Source organism: Protopterus annectens, chromosome 1.part1, assembly GCF_019279795.1.
Source record: "Protopterus annectens isolate FY-2018-M chromosome 1.part1, PAN1.0, whole genome shotgun sequence".
Lineage (NCBI taxonomy): Eukaryota > Metazoa > Chordata > Ceratodontiformes > Protopteridae > Protopterus > Protopterus annectens.
This window is the reverse complement of record NC_056726.1, coordinates 1,325,250,492-1,325,264,414: the sequence shown is the minus strand read 5'-3', so window position 1 is coordinate 1,325,264,414 and position 13,923 is coordinate 1,325,250,492. Positions and strand designations below refer to the sequence as shown.

Sequence of the window (13,923 nt, the reverse complement as noted above, 5' to 3'; positions counted from 1 at the left end):
CTTGCATGTCGACATTAGGTGTATTCAGTCAATAGTACTACATCTATATATATATATATATATGTATATATATATATATATATATATATATATATATATATATATATATATATATATATATATATATATATATGTGTGTATATATATATATATATTTATATATATATATATATATATATATATATGTGTGTATATATATATATATATATATATATATGTGTGTGTGTGTGTATATATATATATATATATATATATATATATATATATCAATGAAAAAATCAACACACCCACCACAGCCAGGGTAATACAGATCAACTACATGCAAGAAGCCTCATTCAAAAATGCATAAAATCACTTTAATGCTTTAATGGGATAAGCACTTTTGGATCACCAGATCCTTCATCAGATCCATTTACTGTCCATCAAATCCATTTACTATTCATCAGATCCATGTAAATGGATCTGTTGAAGGATCCCGGTGATCCTAAAGAGCTTATCCCATTAAAGTGATTTTATGTATTTTTGAGGAGGCTTTCTACTTATATTTGATTTATGATACCCCAGCTGTGGTGGCTGTGTTGATTTTTATGTTTACATTTGGACTATTCTTACTACACAGCGCTTTAGTGGAAGGCTTCCTGTTGTTATTTCTTATATATACATATAGATAGATTATAGATATATGTATATATAAAACCAGAGATTAAAAAGGTCACACAGACAAATCAATTAGTTGCAACTACAAGAAAAACCTAACCAACTTAGAGTTTTCACTGTGTGATACCTTAAACCTTCTGGAATAGAGGCCCATGGGATATATGCAAATGGCCCCTTAGGGACATCAACTGTTTCAGCTATATGGCTTCTAGCTATCTAGATACGGCAGTGGGGTTCGTGTCACCAAATTGAGGCTCTAGCCAGCAAATCCCTGAACGTGCAGAAAGGCGCTAAATTCAGTAGAAGTAAAAATCAACCACAATGAATAGAGAGACATAAAACCCAAAACACAAGTATAATACATATTATACACTGTACAAAATTATAAAATATTGAAAACAGCATTTTTCCAGGATGTATACCCCCCAACACCTGAATTTAAATATACAAACTCCCAGTCAGTTCTGCTATGGGGAAATTTAGTGAGTGCATAAACCGTGTTACTGACTGACACTACAAATACTATGTCAGTTCAGTCACAAAATATGTGCTTTGGCCCACAAGCTGTTTGCATCCCATGATTTTCAATCCACATGACTCAGAAATACTGAACTGGAATGGGTTTCTATAGGACTCAGGGATGGTGATTTGGCATGGGTTTTCTTAGAACTCAGGGATGCCAGTCTAGAACAGGTTGCTATAGGACTCAGGGATGCTGAACTGGAATAGAGTTTCCATAGGGTTCAGGGACAGAGGTCTGGAATGGGTTTCCATCGGGTTCAGGGACAGAGATCTGGAATGGATTTCCATATGGTTCAGGGACAGAGATCTGGAATGGATTTCCATAGAGTTCAGAGATGGTGATGTGGAATGGATTTCCATAGGGTTCAGAGATGGTGATCTGGAATGGGCTCCCATAGGATTCTGGAATGGTGATCCTAAGGATACTTTAAGAAAAAGAGGATCACCTGGATCATTGGTTAGATATGATGTCCGGCACATGGTTTGAATTACTTTGGAGATACAGCAGCTTTATGATCTTATAAGCTACGTCTCTCTCTGAAATAGAATAGAATATTAAAATAGTATTTAGTCCAATTACAATGTCCAGATAAGTCTTTTGGCTTTTCCCAGTTTGGGGTCGCCATAGCGTAACTCCGGTCTGCTAATGATTGGCAGTGAATTTTTATGGTGTTGAGCTGCCAGCCACGTGTCCAACCTTCAAAGAAGGCACACCCACGCATGCACCTACCTGCATGTTCTTTTAAAGTTCACGCAGCCATGGGGAGGATATGCCGACTCTACACAGAAGGCACTCCAGCTGAGAATCAACTGGAGAACCTCTTGCTATGAGGTGACAATGCTAACTACTGCACCACCATAGCTCTACTGTGCCCAGATAAGTAAGTTAGTTAATTCCAAAAGGCCTGCATAAATAAGTAGGTATTAACATTTATCTTAAAGGCTGATTGCCAGTCTTTAATACTGTGAGAATGAAAATTCAACAGAGACCAGTCATAAAAGTGATTCATTTACAAGGAAGTTGTTACTACTCTGAGAACCTCAAAAACTGTTACCACCAATATTAAAAGTACACTTTCTAGCTAATTATCTGTTGTAGTATCAGACAAAGCATGAAAAGGGGATAATGAAGACAGATCTTTTTTGTTTAGGAAGCACCTTGTATGCAGCATTGATCTCTTACTATGGGAGGAGCTTCATACACACAAACACACAAATTTGGTAGAAATGTTTCCAGCAGTTTATTCTCATAATCTGAAAGAATCAGTGGAAAAATTCTAAAACTGGTAAATCCCATCAAGAAACGGTGCCTTTCGCTAGAGGGAAAAAAAGGGACAAGAACATCAGATGACTTCTTGTTTTAAAGAGTACCACATCTGCTTAAACAATAGATCCCAAATTTTGTACTCAAACCTCCCACAAAATAGAAGATCAGATAGATCATGCACTAATACCACAAATGCTGGACTGCACAACAGGTATTTCAGATTTGTTTGGATTCTGCATCATACAGTTTGTCAACATTTATTCATTAATTTATTTATTCGACATTTGGTTACTGGGAAAGTCTGAGTAGGCGAGAAGCCCATTTTCAGTGGAGGCCTGGGGAGAAAATCCAATACAAAGTAACAGAAAAATATGGCTATTACATAATCAACTATAACATTAAAACAGAGGAGAGTAAACAGTTTACAGAAGAATCAAAAGGCATATACGTACAATTTTTACATGGAAGCTATATGAGCATGTCTGAGAAAGAGTAACATATATAACATTTTACTGGGAAGTTTATATAATTATATTTGTGGACATATATATAGATTCATAGGTTCATAGGTTCATACTAGGCTATCTGCCCTAGGGCATTTATAAGCCTAGCCAGAGTGTGTTTGGCTTTCGCCACCCATTTTAAATTAATTTTGCTATGCCCTTTTTCGAGGTTAGTATACCGTGCCTCTGTCTAACAGTGACACAGAAGTGATACCTGGGGTAAACCTATGATCTCCCATCCACTCATCAAGATTCCTCTTGAAGAGTGTCAATGAGGGACTCTGCCTAACCTGGACTGGGATTTTATTCCAGAGTGAAGGGAGCCTCTGGGTTATGAATCTGTCCCTCCAGCATGTCCTATTTATTTCAGTGCTGAGGTTCAAGTCTCTCGAGCGTGTAGCTCAATGGGATTTGGATTTTCTGAGGTGCAGCATGTCCATTAATTCTGGGTTGGACATGACTTTATACGTCAGGCACAGATCACCTCTGAGCAGGCGGTATGCCACTGAGTAGAGCAGGAGTTTCTTTAACCGGGCAGCATATGGCATCTATTTGAGCCCTTTGATCCTCTTGGTGAGGTACTTTTGGGGTCTTTCCAGTTGCTGCAGGTGTCTGGTAAGGTACATCCCAAAAGGGGCATTGTACTCAATTATGGGCCTGATGAGGGATGAGTAAAGAGGCACGATGACCTCCTCTGATCTAGATGTGAATCCCTTCATGATTAGGTGGGCTATATAAAATGTTTTTCTAACCACTTTGGCCATGTGGTTGTCAAATGAGAGATTGCTATCAGCTTGGGTCCCCAGGTCCCTAATTACTTCTTCTGTACTTAATGGATTACCACCTATGTGTTAATTTATGGGCACTTTGTTTTTGCCAAAGGGGATGACTGTACACTTTTTGGCATTTAGCTTGAGGCCATGGCTCTGGCACCAGTTGTCTCTTTCTATGAGGCCCTTTTGGAGGATGCTTGTGTCAGCTGGAGTGTTGATTATGGCACCCAGTTTGTAGTCATCTGCGAACTTGGTCAGTCACAGTCCTTCCGTGTTGGCCTGTACCTCCGAGAAATATATACCGAACAAGAGAGGTCCCAGGAGTGAGCCTTGTGGGATGCCACTTGTAACTGGTTTGGAGTCTGACCTGGCTCCAGCAATTCTAACCATGTGGGTTCTGTCCTTGAGCCAGTTTGCAACCCATCTAGTGACATAGGGGTTTATATTTAAGCTGGTGAGCTTATCTATAATGCCCGAATGGGGTATTGTATCGAAGGCTTTTGCGAGGTCCAGGTAGGCTGTGTGGACCACCTTCCCCTCGTCAATGGCCTTGGTGACTGTTTCAAAGAAATCAACCAGGTTTAAGAGGCAGGATCTGCCCTTAACAAAGCCGAACTGGGTAGGATCCAGTGTCTGTAGGTCCCCAATATCTTTATTTATGAGGTCCATGATGATCCTTTCCATAGCTTTGCAGACCAAGCTAGTCAGGCTTATGGAGCGATAGTTTCCAGGATCCGTTGAGGCACCACCTTTGTGAAGAGGGACCACTGTTGCTGTATGCCACTCTTTGGGTACATATCCTGTAGTAAGGCTGAGATTGAACAGTAGTTTTATGTTTGGGTTTAGCTCTTCTTGGAGTTCATGTAGGATGCAGCCTGGGACACCATCTGGTCCCATTGATGCTGTGTTTTTTGCTTTGGAGAGGGCAGCTCTTACCTGAGCATCTGAGATGTCAGTGGGGCAGCACTCTGTTGGGATAGATATTTGCCCTTTTGGTGGGGGGGGGGGGTTGTGCTGAACCTGTCAGCTAGGATGTTGGCAATGTCTGTGGGTTCGGTGTATTTTTTGTCATTTTGGACTAATTCTGAGCATATCTGGGAATCCCCACCCAGGTTCCTAACATAACTAAAGAAAGCCTTGTGATTATCCTTAGTGTCCTGTGCAATTTTTCTCTCGAAGCTGGCCTTAGACGATTTTATGAGTGCCCGTAGTTTTTTGCTAGTATTGATCAGAGATGCCTTCCCTTTTTGGGATTTTGCTCTATCATGTAGTAGCTTCCTCCTTCTATTGTACAGTTTGTTTATGGCTGGGGTCCACCAGATAGGACGTCTGCCTTTGGAGGATTGGGTCTTGGTTTTATTTGGGATTGCATGATCCATGCATTCCTGAAGGTGTTCATAGAATGCGTTTATAAAGAATTCTGCGGTCTGGGCTGTATTTTCCACAGGCCCGGGGGCTTTGAAGGATTCCACCTCGGTTTTGAGGAGTGTGAAATTTGCTTTAGAGAAGTTTTTCACTGTGGTTTTCTGGGCAGGGGATGGGGTCGGGATGTGAATATCCAGTGAGATTAGTTTATGGTCTGATCTTACCAGTGAGAGATACACTTCTGGTCTGGAGTATAGAGTCCCCATGTTGGTGATTATCAGGTCCAGTATGCTTTCCCCTCTTGTGAGAGTGGTAACAAGTTGTTCCATAGCATATGAGTTTATAAATTCTAGGAACCTTTGGGCTAGGGTGTTGGAGCTAGAATAATGCTCCCAGTCTATGTTTGGGTAGTTGAAGTCGCCCAATATAATGGTGTTTGGAGAGACCTTCATATTTTCCAGTGTTTTTAGGAAGGCCGAGTGGGGTTCCTGGGTTTGGGAGGGTGGACTGTAGCAGGCTATAAACTGGAAGGCAGTTTTACCCACTGTTAGTTGCACATGGATAGTCTCTGATGCTTCGTGCTGTGCCACCAACCTGCAGGTGTGGGTATCTTTGATGAATATTGATACTTCCCCTCCTTTTTTGGTTCGGTCCAAGTTTTGGGGCCAAAAAGCATGGTATGAGGTATAACCTGGTAGTGCTGGGGTGTCTCGGGAGCCTTGAACCAGGTTTCTGTTACTGCACAGATTTCAATGTTCTCCATGCTAAGGAGAGTTTTGAGTGCGTGCATCTTGAGGTTTAGACTTCTGGTGTTGAGTAGCATTACTCTTAGTTTCTTATCCCTTGTAATACCTATGGAGGTGGGTTTGTCTTTTGAGCCTTGCCTAAAAAAGGCACTATGGAGGTAGCAAGAGCCTTTGCCAATATCCGAAAGCCCAGGGGTGACAGGTGCAAGCCGTCCCTAGTGAAGCATTGTGGCTTGTCGAGCATGTCATCCCAGGCTGACAGGCATTGGATCCCCTTTGAATGACACCAATACTTAAGCCAATTGTTGAAATTGATCATCTTGTCTTCATATTGTGGCATCATTCTTGGTGAGGGTGAGAAGCTACTCAAGGTCAGGGTCATACCGGCCTGGGCTACATGCTCAGAGAGCTCCTCTAAGTCTCTTTTCATGTAGTCCAGGGAGGTACATCTCAGGTCATTCACACCAGCATGGACAATGACTGAGTCATATTTGTACTTGCCTTGGAGTGACCTGAGTGCTTGTGTTATGTGGTGGATCCTAGCGCCCGACAGGCAGCTCACCGTGACCTTCTCCTTGTTCAGCCTGGTGAGTCGGACATCAGTGTGCCTGAAGATAGAGTCACCTATTACAAGTGTATCAGGTGTGTTGTTTCGCCTTAAGGGCTGTGACTGTTCCGCACACTGGCTTTGTGCGCTATGTGTTGCACGTGTTTTGTTTTGGGGTAGCGGTTGCTTGGGTGTCTACTTTGGAGGTCTCTGCTGCTTAGGCAGATTTTTATTTAGAGCCTCCGAGTATGTTTTTGTGTGTTTATTTGTTTGGTTTGCTGTCGTGGTAGGTCTATGTGAGACTGGAATTGTAGTGAGTGTGGTTTCCTTCTCCTCCTGACTGGTTACGCCAGTACTGAGGTGAGAATGCTTAGCCTCCAGTTTAGCTATATGGTTGCATCTCTCACATGTGTTGGAATTTGTTGGGAGGAGGAGAGGGTTGTCTGTGTACATGAGGCAGTTGTAACATTGCCTTAAGATTCCCAGATTCACCAGCTGGACCAGAGAGGAGATTGACAACTGACCTTTGGACATGCTAGAATACTATTGGAAATTCCTTTATAATTGAAAAAAGGGCCAGTGGGGAACAAGGTACTCAAGGGGAGTTTGTGAGGGTGTAGTGCTTTTAATTTTTTAGTGCTAACTTAGTGAGCAAGTGCCAGGTAACTTAAATGCAATGTGTTACAGGTAACTTAAATGCAAAAATGACAAACAGTAACTTTCTTTCAAGTGAAACAAGGAAATAAGTACAGTAAGCAATGCAGATATCACTAGGGATCCACAGAAGCACTGAAAAGCCATGTTTTAGGTGGAATTAGCATTTCAGGGAAATAACAAGCAAACAAACAACAAGCATACAAACAAAGCTAGATTCAGCAGGCCTGGATCTAGTCTATGCTACAGCAAACAAGGTGTACCAATTTCAGTAAGAAACAGTTCAAATATGCAGGCACTATAAGTCTTTAGCCAGAAATTCCCAGCTCAGAAGGGCAGAGTCCAGCCTCTCCTCCCACAAGAGTGCAGACCACGAACCATCTTAATGTAAAATAACTAGCCTGAAGCCCAAGTGCTTAAACCAGAACTAGTACACTTTTAGAATAACAGATACTGAGCCCTCAATCAGCAGTTCCCATCTTAGAAGGATGTAAGCTACCTGTCCTGCCACCACAGTGCAGGCCATAAACCTTCCTAATGTAAAATAACTGGTCTGAAGCCCAAGTGCTTAATCCAAAAGACTTAGAATGGTAGCTACACTTTAATCAAGTTACTACCAAGCAGTAATAAATACAATTGAATACCTTAAAGAATGCCTGGATTAGTGCTCAAGTTATACAAACAAAGCTAGATTCAGCAGGCCAGGATCTAGTCTATGCTACAGCAAACAAGGTATACCAATTTCAGTAAGAAGCAGTTCAAATATGCAGGCACTATAAGCCTTTAACCAGAAATTCCCAGCTCAGAAGGGCAGAGTCCAGCCTCTCCTCCCACAAGAGTGCAGACCACGAACCCTCTTAATGTAAAATAACTGGCCTGAAGCCCAAGTGCTTAAACCAGAATGAATACACTTTTAGAATAACAGACACTGAGCCCTCAATCAGCAGTTCCCAACTTAGAAGGATGTAAGCTACCTGTTCTGCCACTACAGTGCAGACCACAAACCTTCTTAATGTAAAACAACTGGTCTGAAGCCCAAGTGCTTAAACTAAAAGGCTTAGAATTAGTTACACCAAGCAGTAATAAATACAATTGAATACTTTTAAGATGACATAAAAGCAAAATAAAGTAGGAAGAAATACAAATACAGTAAAAGCAGATATCTTTTTTTTTTTTTTAATTAAGTGGAAAGAGAGAAAGGAAAGAGAGAAAGGAGTAGCAGAAACTAAGCTGATTGGCCTTCTCAAATGTTCTCCCTGTACTGGGTAGAATGAGGTAATGACGCTAGACTAGGAGGAGGGTCCCAGATCAAATTTACACTAGGGGCGGGCAACTGGAAAGCCACCAACTATAAAAACACTATACCAACAGGGAAGGGTGGGAAACAAACTGCAGAAATGTTTCTCACAGCTGAAAAGCAGCAGTGAGCCTTTAAATGAAAGTTTTAAACAGCTAAAGGAGCCTCTAGAAAAAAGAGTTTAACTGCAACAAGTTATCAGAAACAAACAACCCAACAGATGCTTAATAATAGTGGACAATTTCCAGTTAATACCTCACACACAGTGAAACTAGCTAGAAAAATACACAGTACACAAAGTGCTATAAATAACAAAGAATATTTTACATAGAAGGTCTGATCCAACATGGCAGATAAGTTACAGAAAGGGCAAGACAGTCTTATGAAGAGGTTAAAGAGATGGGTGTAAAAGACAGCAAAAAAAATAAAAGTTGAAAAACTTGTACCTGTTAGTGGAAGTAACAGAAAAAGTGGAAAAAGAAGGTTACAGTATGAGGTAAGTAAGGTAAGGATGTTTATTCAGGGAAAAGGTGCAAGAAAAAGGGGGGAAGAGGACGGCAGTGAGTAAGCAGTGGAGTAGTAAAATTAGGGTGGAGTAGAAGAGGTATAAATCAGCTTGATTTGGAACAGGGACAGATGCATTTATATGTCCGAAAAGGAGATTATTTAAGTCACAAATTATACCACTACACTCAGAAAATAATAAAGACACTTGGTTATAACTGCAAATAAGTGATACTGTATACAGAAGCACTTATCAACATTTACCATCAGTGCCACATATGCTCACAAACAAAATGAGCAAAATGCTGACCTCACACATACTCTATGTACTCCGCATGGTAAAGAGCATGGCTCAGATGAACTTACATCCATTCTCTTTCTCTCTCTTTTAAAATATATTAATCACATGTCAAAGAAACCAACTGGTGACCAAATCAAGCAGCTCAGAGAGTAAGTTTAGGTTGCTAGGAAACATTTAGTGATTTTCTCCCACAAAGAAATCAGATGCACTGATCCAAGGACCTTTTTCATGCACAAACACAGCACACGTAATGAAGAATGAAAGTATAAACAGTACGGCAGAGTTATGTACATTCAGTTATCAATAAAGTAATTAATTTACACAGGTGAAGAAGAGCAGTGCAACATATTTTCTATGAAACATAAAACACGGGTGTCAGAATGAGCAAGGCTGGAGGCAAATAGAATATCGTGACCTTCCAAAAAAAAATGTCCACCAAGCAGGGAATCCAAGTAGATCGTAACAAAGCCTTTAATTCACCATAAATCAGACATTGGTAAGCACTTTCACCCCAAAAGGGATTCCTCAGACCATATAAACTTCATAGTGCAGTAATTCATTTTATATGAGAAATTGTGCCAAACCATCATAATCAATCAATTAACACTCAATAAAAATAAATACACTATTAATAAAAATCCATGAGATTCTATACATATAAAATCAAGCACTCATGATAATCATATTCTATGAATAATACATCTATAGAATAAATATACCTACATTTAAAATATATATGGGTGTATGTACGTGTCGCATTAAAACTATAAAACAACATGTAAGAACAATGTCATTCATTACAGGTAGCTGGTAGTTCATAACATATTTTATATATTTACAAAATTTTGCATTTATTCCATCCTACCATTAGTTATTCACTAAAATATATATTTTTATCATTTGTTGACCGGACTAGTCCTACTAGGCTAGTGGCTAGTGGTTTCTTTTCAGGGGACACCCAAGGTGGTATTTATACTAATAAAAGAATGTTGGCCATGACATAAGGGAACTTCTCCTACTCTTTATGATAGGTGCTGTGGGATCTTTTACATCCACCTGAGCTTCCACCAACTCACACAGATGGCGCCTCAGCTTAATATATCATCTGAAGGATACAATAACAGTTCAGCCCCCTGTAGTACAGATCAGTATGTCAATTGTGTCACTGTGAGTGATGTTATGAGGTTTATAGAAAGGCAAAACCAAAGTGTGGGGGAACAGTCCGGCCTCTGTTGCATTAACGTTCTGTATTATCTGAGCTTCCATTTTATGAGAGGCTTGGGTACAAAACCTGGGATCAATTGTTGAAGCAAAATATGCCATCTGGACGGAATCAGTGTGGGCCTATTTCAGTCACATGCTAATTAGAGGCAAAAAAACAAACAGTATGTGCAATCTAAATGCATACATATAACTAAAGGCACCTTAAAATGACAATTGCAGCAGTGTTGCATTCAAGAGAATTATATAATGACACCAGCTTTAATTACTGCAGGGGACATATAACAGACAAAAGAATGATTATAGGCAAAACAGATGTTTATGACCCCCATATACCAGTAATATGCATATTAGTGGAGAATACAAGCACGAATATGTAGTTCCAAGGGGAACAAAAACAAACAACAACAAACAAACATAACTTTCTGAAGCAATATGGTGGGCTTCTTAAAAAGAGTGACTGAGCAGGGAATTAAGAGACAGATGGCATTCATAGCCCAGGGATAAATAAGAACTAGGAGAAAAAAAAAAAAACAAATTAAAAGGGGAGAACCAAACTGAAAAATGTGGTAGAAAATATAGATTTAAAATCTATAAAAAAAAAGAAGTGAAGTAAATCAGATACAAAAAGGAGAGAAACACACCAGCTGATCAGAGGAGGAGAATCTGGGAGACAAGAGCATCAATTAACAACTGGTACCATCGTTAAGAGTATGTGGCGGCAGTGTACGAGGCAGGGGCATAGGGCAATGAAACAGAATGTGAGGCAAGCAACAGTAAGGGTACGCAGGAGCACAGAATCCCAGCGGATTCAGAACAAAGGACAAAATCAGGGTCTCAGTAGTACAGGTCAACAGGCCGATTATGTCACTGTAAGACAGAGTTCATGAGGTTTACAGAAGGGCCGCACCAAAGTGTTCAGTTAGACAGATAGTATAGTGGGGAGTGATGTAGTAGGAGTACGTTAATGAAAAGCATGCCACACATATTTTTTCAGTTAAGGTATAAGACCAAGGGGGAGGGAAGGCATTTCTTACTATCATCATGACAGGCCACACTATGTCTGCCTGTAAGGTCTTTCCCTCACTGAGCCAGACTACATTGTGCCTGTCAGTGAGCTTGGCATAAAGTTGGCTTCAACATCTGCATAAGTGGATTTACTGGAATTAACTGCATCTCAAACAACAGCACCAAAATCAAAAACATTAAGCATAACCCTTGTCCCCCACAGTCGCACAAATACATTATTTCAACATAGAGTAAAATTATACACCTGTTATCGTGCATAAATCTTCAATTCATCCCAGTTAGGAAACCTGGGCAGCTGTCTAGATTCTACACAGTACAAATTTCCTAAGGCATACATTTTTTTAAACATTACTATATACCTCCCCTAGACAGAAACATTTAGCTGATGATTACAGCCATGTAAAGTCCCAAACAGAAGTCTAAAGAGGCAACAGAGTTCAAGTTTTCATTAAATAAACACGTAACAATTTATTGCTGATACAGCATAAATTGCAGGTGCAGATATTTGCAGCTGAAAACAGTTCCCTGTAACTCAGCAGACAAAATGATAACCACTTATCTCACAGAAATGTATTTGCAGCTAAACCAAATAAAATGTCTCTGAAAGTTGATCAGATATTCAGATGTACAAAACAATATAGCACACAGTTAAAAAAAGTTTTAAAACTGGCAAAGTACGGCTAAAAATATCTGCTTTAGCACATTAACTGAGACTGTACTAAACCACGCAGCACATATAAATTACACAGTGGCTGTCAAACAGTAGAGCTTTAAATCTAACCACAAGAAACCCGAATGGCAGCTTATACTGTACTATAATAAAAAATATGCAAGAACGGGCAGCATAGATGGAAATGAAGTAGGGAAATCCATTTCATTCCCACATAAGAGTCAAATGCTGCAAAAAGCTGATGAAAAACAAATATACTAGAAATTATGAGTCAGTTTTACATAAAAATGACATTAGAAGAAGAGAAATCAGAATACCATAAGCCTAACACTAGTTACCTTGATGAACTCTGCACTTTAAGAGGAGCTAAATAATGAGAATGGAATCATTTACCAGTTTTACACCCAGAAAGTAATACTGGTAGAGAAACGGCATTTACAGAGTATAAATCCAAATCTAATCCACACTGAAGCACTGCAGAAATAATGCTGCTTCCTTTTAGCCACAGTGTTCTTGAAAGATCAGCGCTGAGGTCACACCAGTGCCAACATCACACCCACTAAAGCAGATGCAGAGCAGGAAATAAGCAGTGACAATAAATGGCGTAAGAAAGCTGGCATAAACTGTTATCCAGTCATCTTAACACATCTCATTTGTAGCTCCAGTTTAATTCCAGAGTTATGCAAAATTTCAAATGCTACCAATTTGTTTGTTAAGATGTTATAGCGCAGCATGAAAGTAAATAGCACAGAAAAGCAGCAACACAGTAAAGGAACTTAAAACTGTTCTGTCTGCTCTTTTATGCAAAAAATGACAGTGCTGTTCTCCGACATCTTACTCTGCTAATAATTTCCAGTGTTGGAATGCTGGGGTTATAGTCTTACAATATTACTTGAAATACCACAACAAAGTGACCAAAAACAGTACACTTACGAAGACAAATAAAAGCTCCAAATAGTTAAATAATAACTTAAACTTCTGAACTAGACCAGCTTTTAAAAGGTCTGAATAAACTCAAAGGAAACCAGCAGATCCCTGTATGCTAACCGATTGAGAATATATTTTCATTGTTGATTATCCTGCCCTGAAAACTGACATTTGGAATATTTACCATAAAGAGCCCCTGTTGCTTTATTTTAAACATCAAGAGAACATTTTTAAATAGAATAATAGTGTACAATGTCCACTGCTAAGCAATAATTATTAGATGACTGACACATCCTAGGGAACTGTGCTGTAACTTACAACAGAAACTAGAACTTTCTAGTTCTTTAACTGGCTGTACTTTAACTGACTTGCCCTCTTACTCTGTTCTGCTACTGAAAATTCTCTTATGATCCAGCCAAAAACAAAAAAGGCATGAATTTGTATCAACAAATAGCAAACCACATTTGTGATGTGTGACATTATCTTCTGTCCCAGCAGATTAACTGAGATATTCATTCTTAATTGAGATATTAATACAGCATTTTCCAAAATAAGCTCAGTATTAAAAAAAATAAGTAAAAGAACTGTGGGATGTAGCCATAGAAACACAACTGCCCACTAACTATTATCATATGCAGGCAAGAGTTACATACTGCAGATTAACAACTGAACATCTGTACAAATATTTAATGATCTACTGGGTACTGGGCACTGCCACTGTGAAGGCATAAAAAGATATTGCAACAATAATGAGAACAGATTATTTTTGTTTTGCAAAATAATATGATTAGGCAATCTATGTGTCCAACATCATAAGCAACATAGTATTTCCTGTAATAATTTCACGATTAATGACTACATGTGTTAATTCTGCAACAAAAGTGAAAGAAAGCAGTGCCAACCTCAGTTCAAACAGCAAACAGCATATTATTAAAAATGC

General features: G+C 39.4%; 1 protein-coding gene across 2 annotated transcripts in view; it reads right to left on the bottom strand.

Moving 5' to 3' along the window:
- The window catches only part of ZBTB7C (zinc finger and BTB domain containing 7C), a 482,625-nt gene that overhangs the window by 441,319 nt on the left and 27,383 nt on the right, over positions 1-13,923 (bottom strand). Inside the window, exon 1 of one of the 2 annotated variants that reach the window (XM_044081786.1) lies at positions 12,395-12,545. The exons of the other annotated variant lie outside the window; for it this stretch is intronic. The gene's annotated coding sequence lies outside the window, so the exon portion shown is untranslated. Of the gene's footprint in view, positions 1-12,394; positions 12,546-13,923 lie in introns of those variants that run through there. 2 annotated transcript variants of the gene reach the window in all.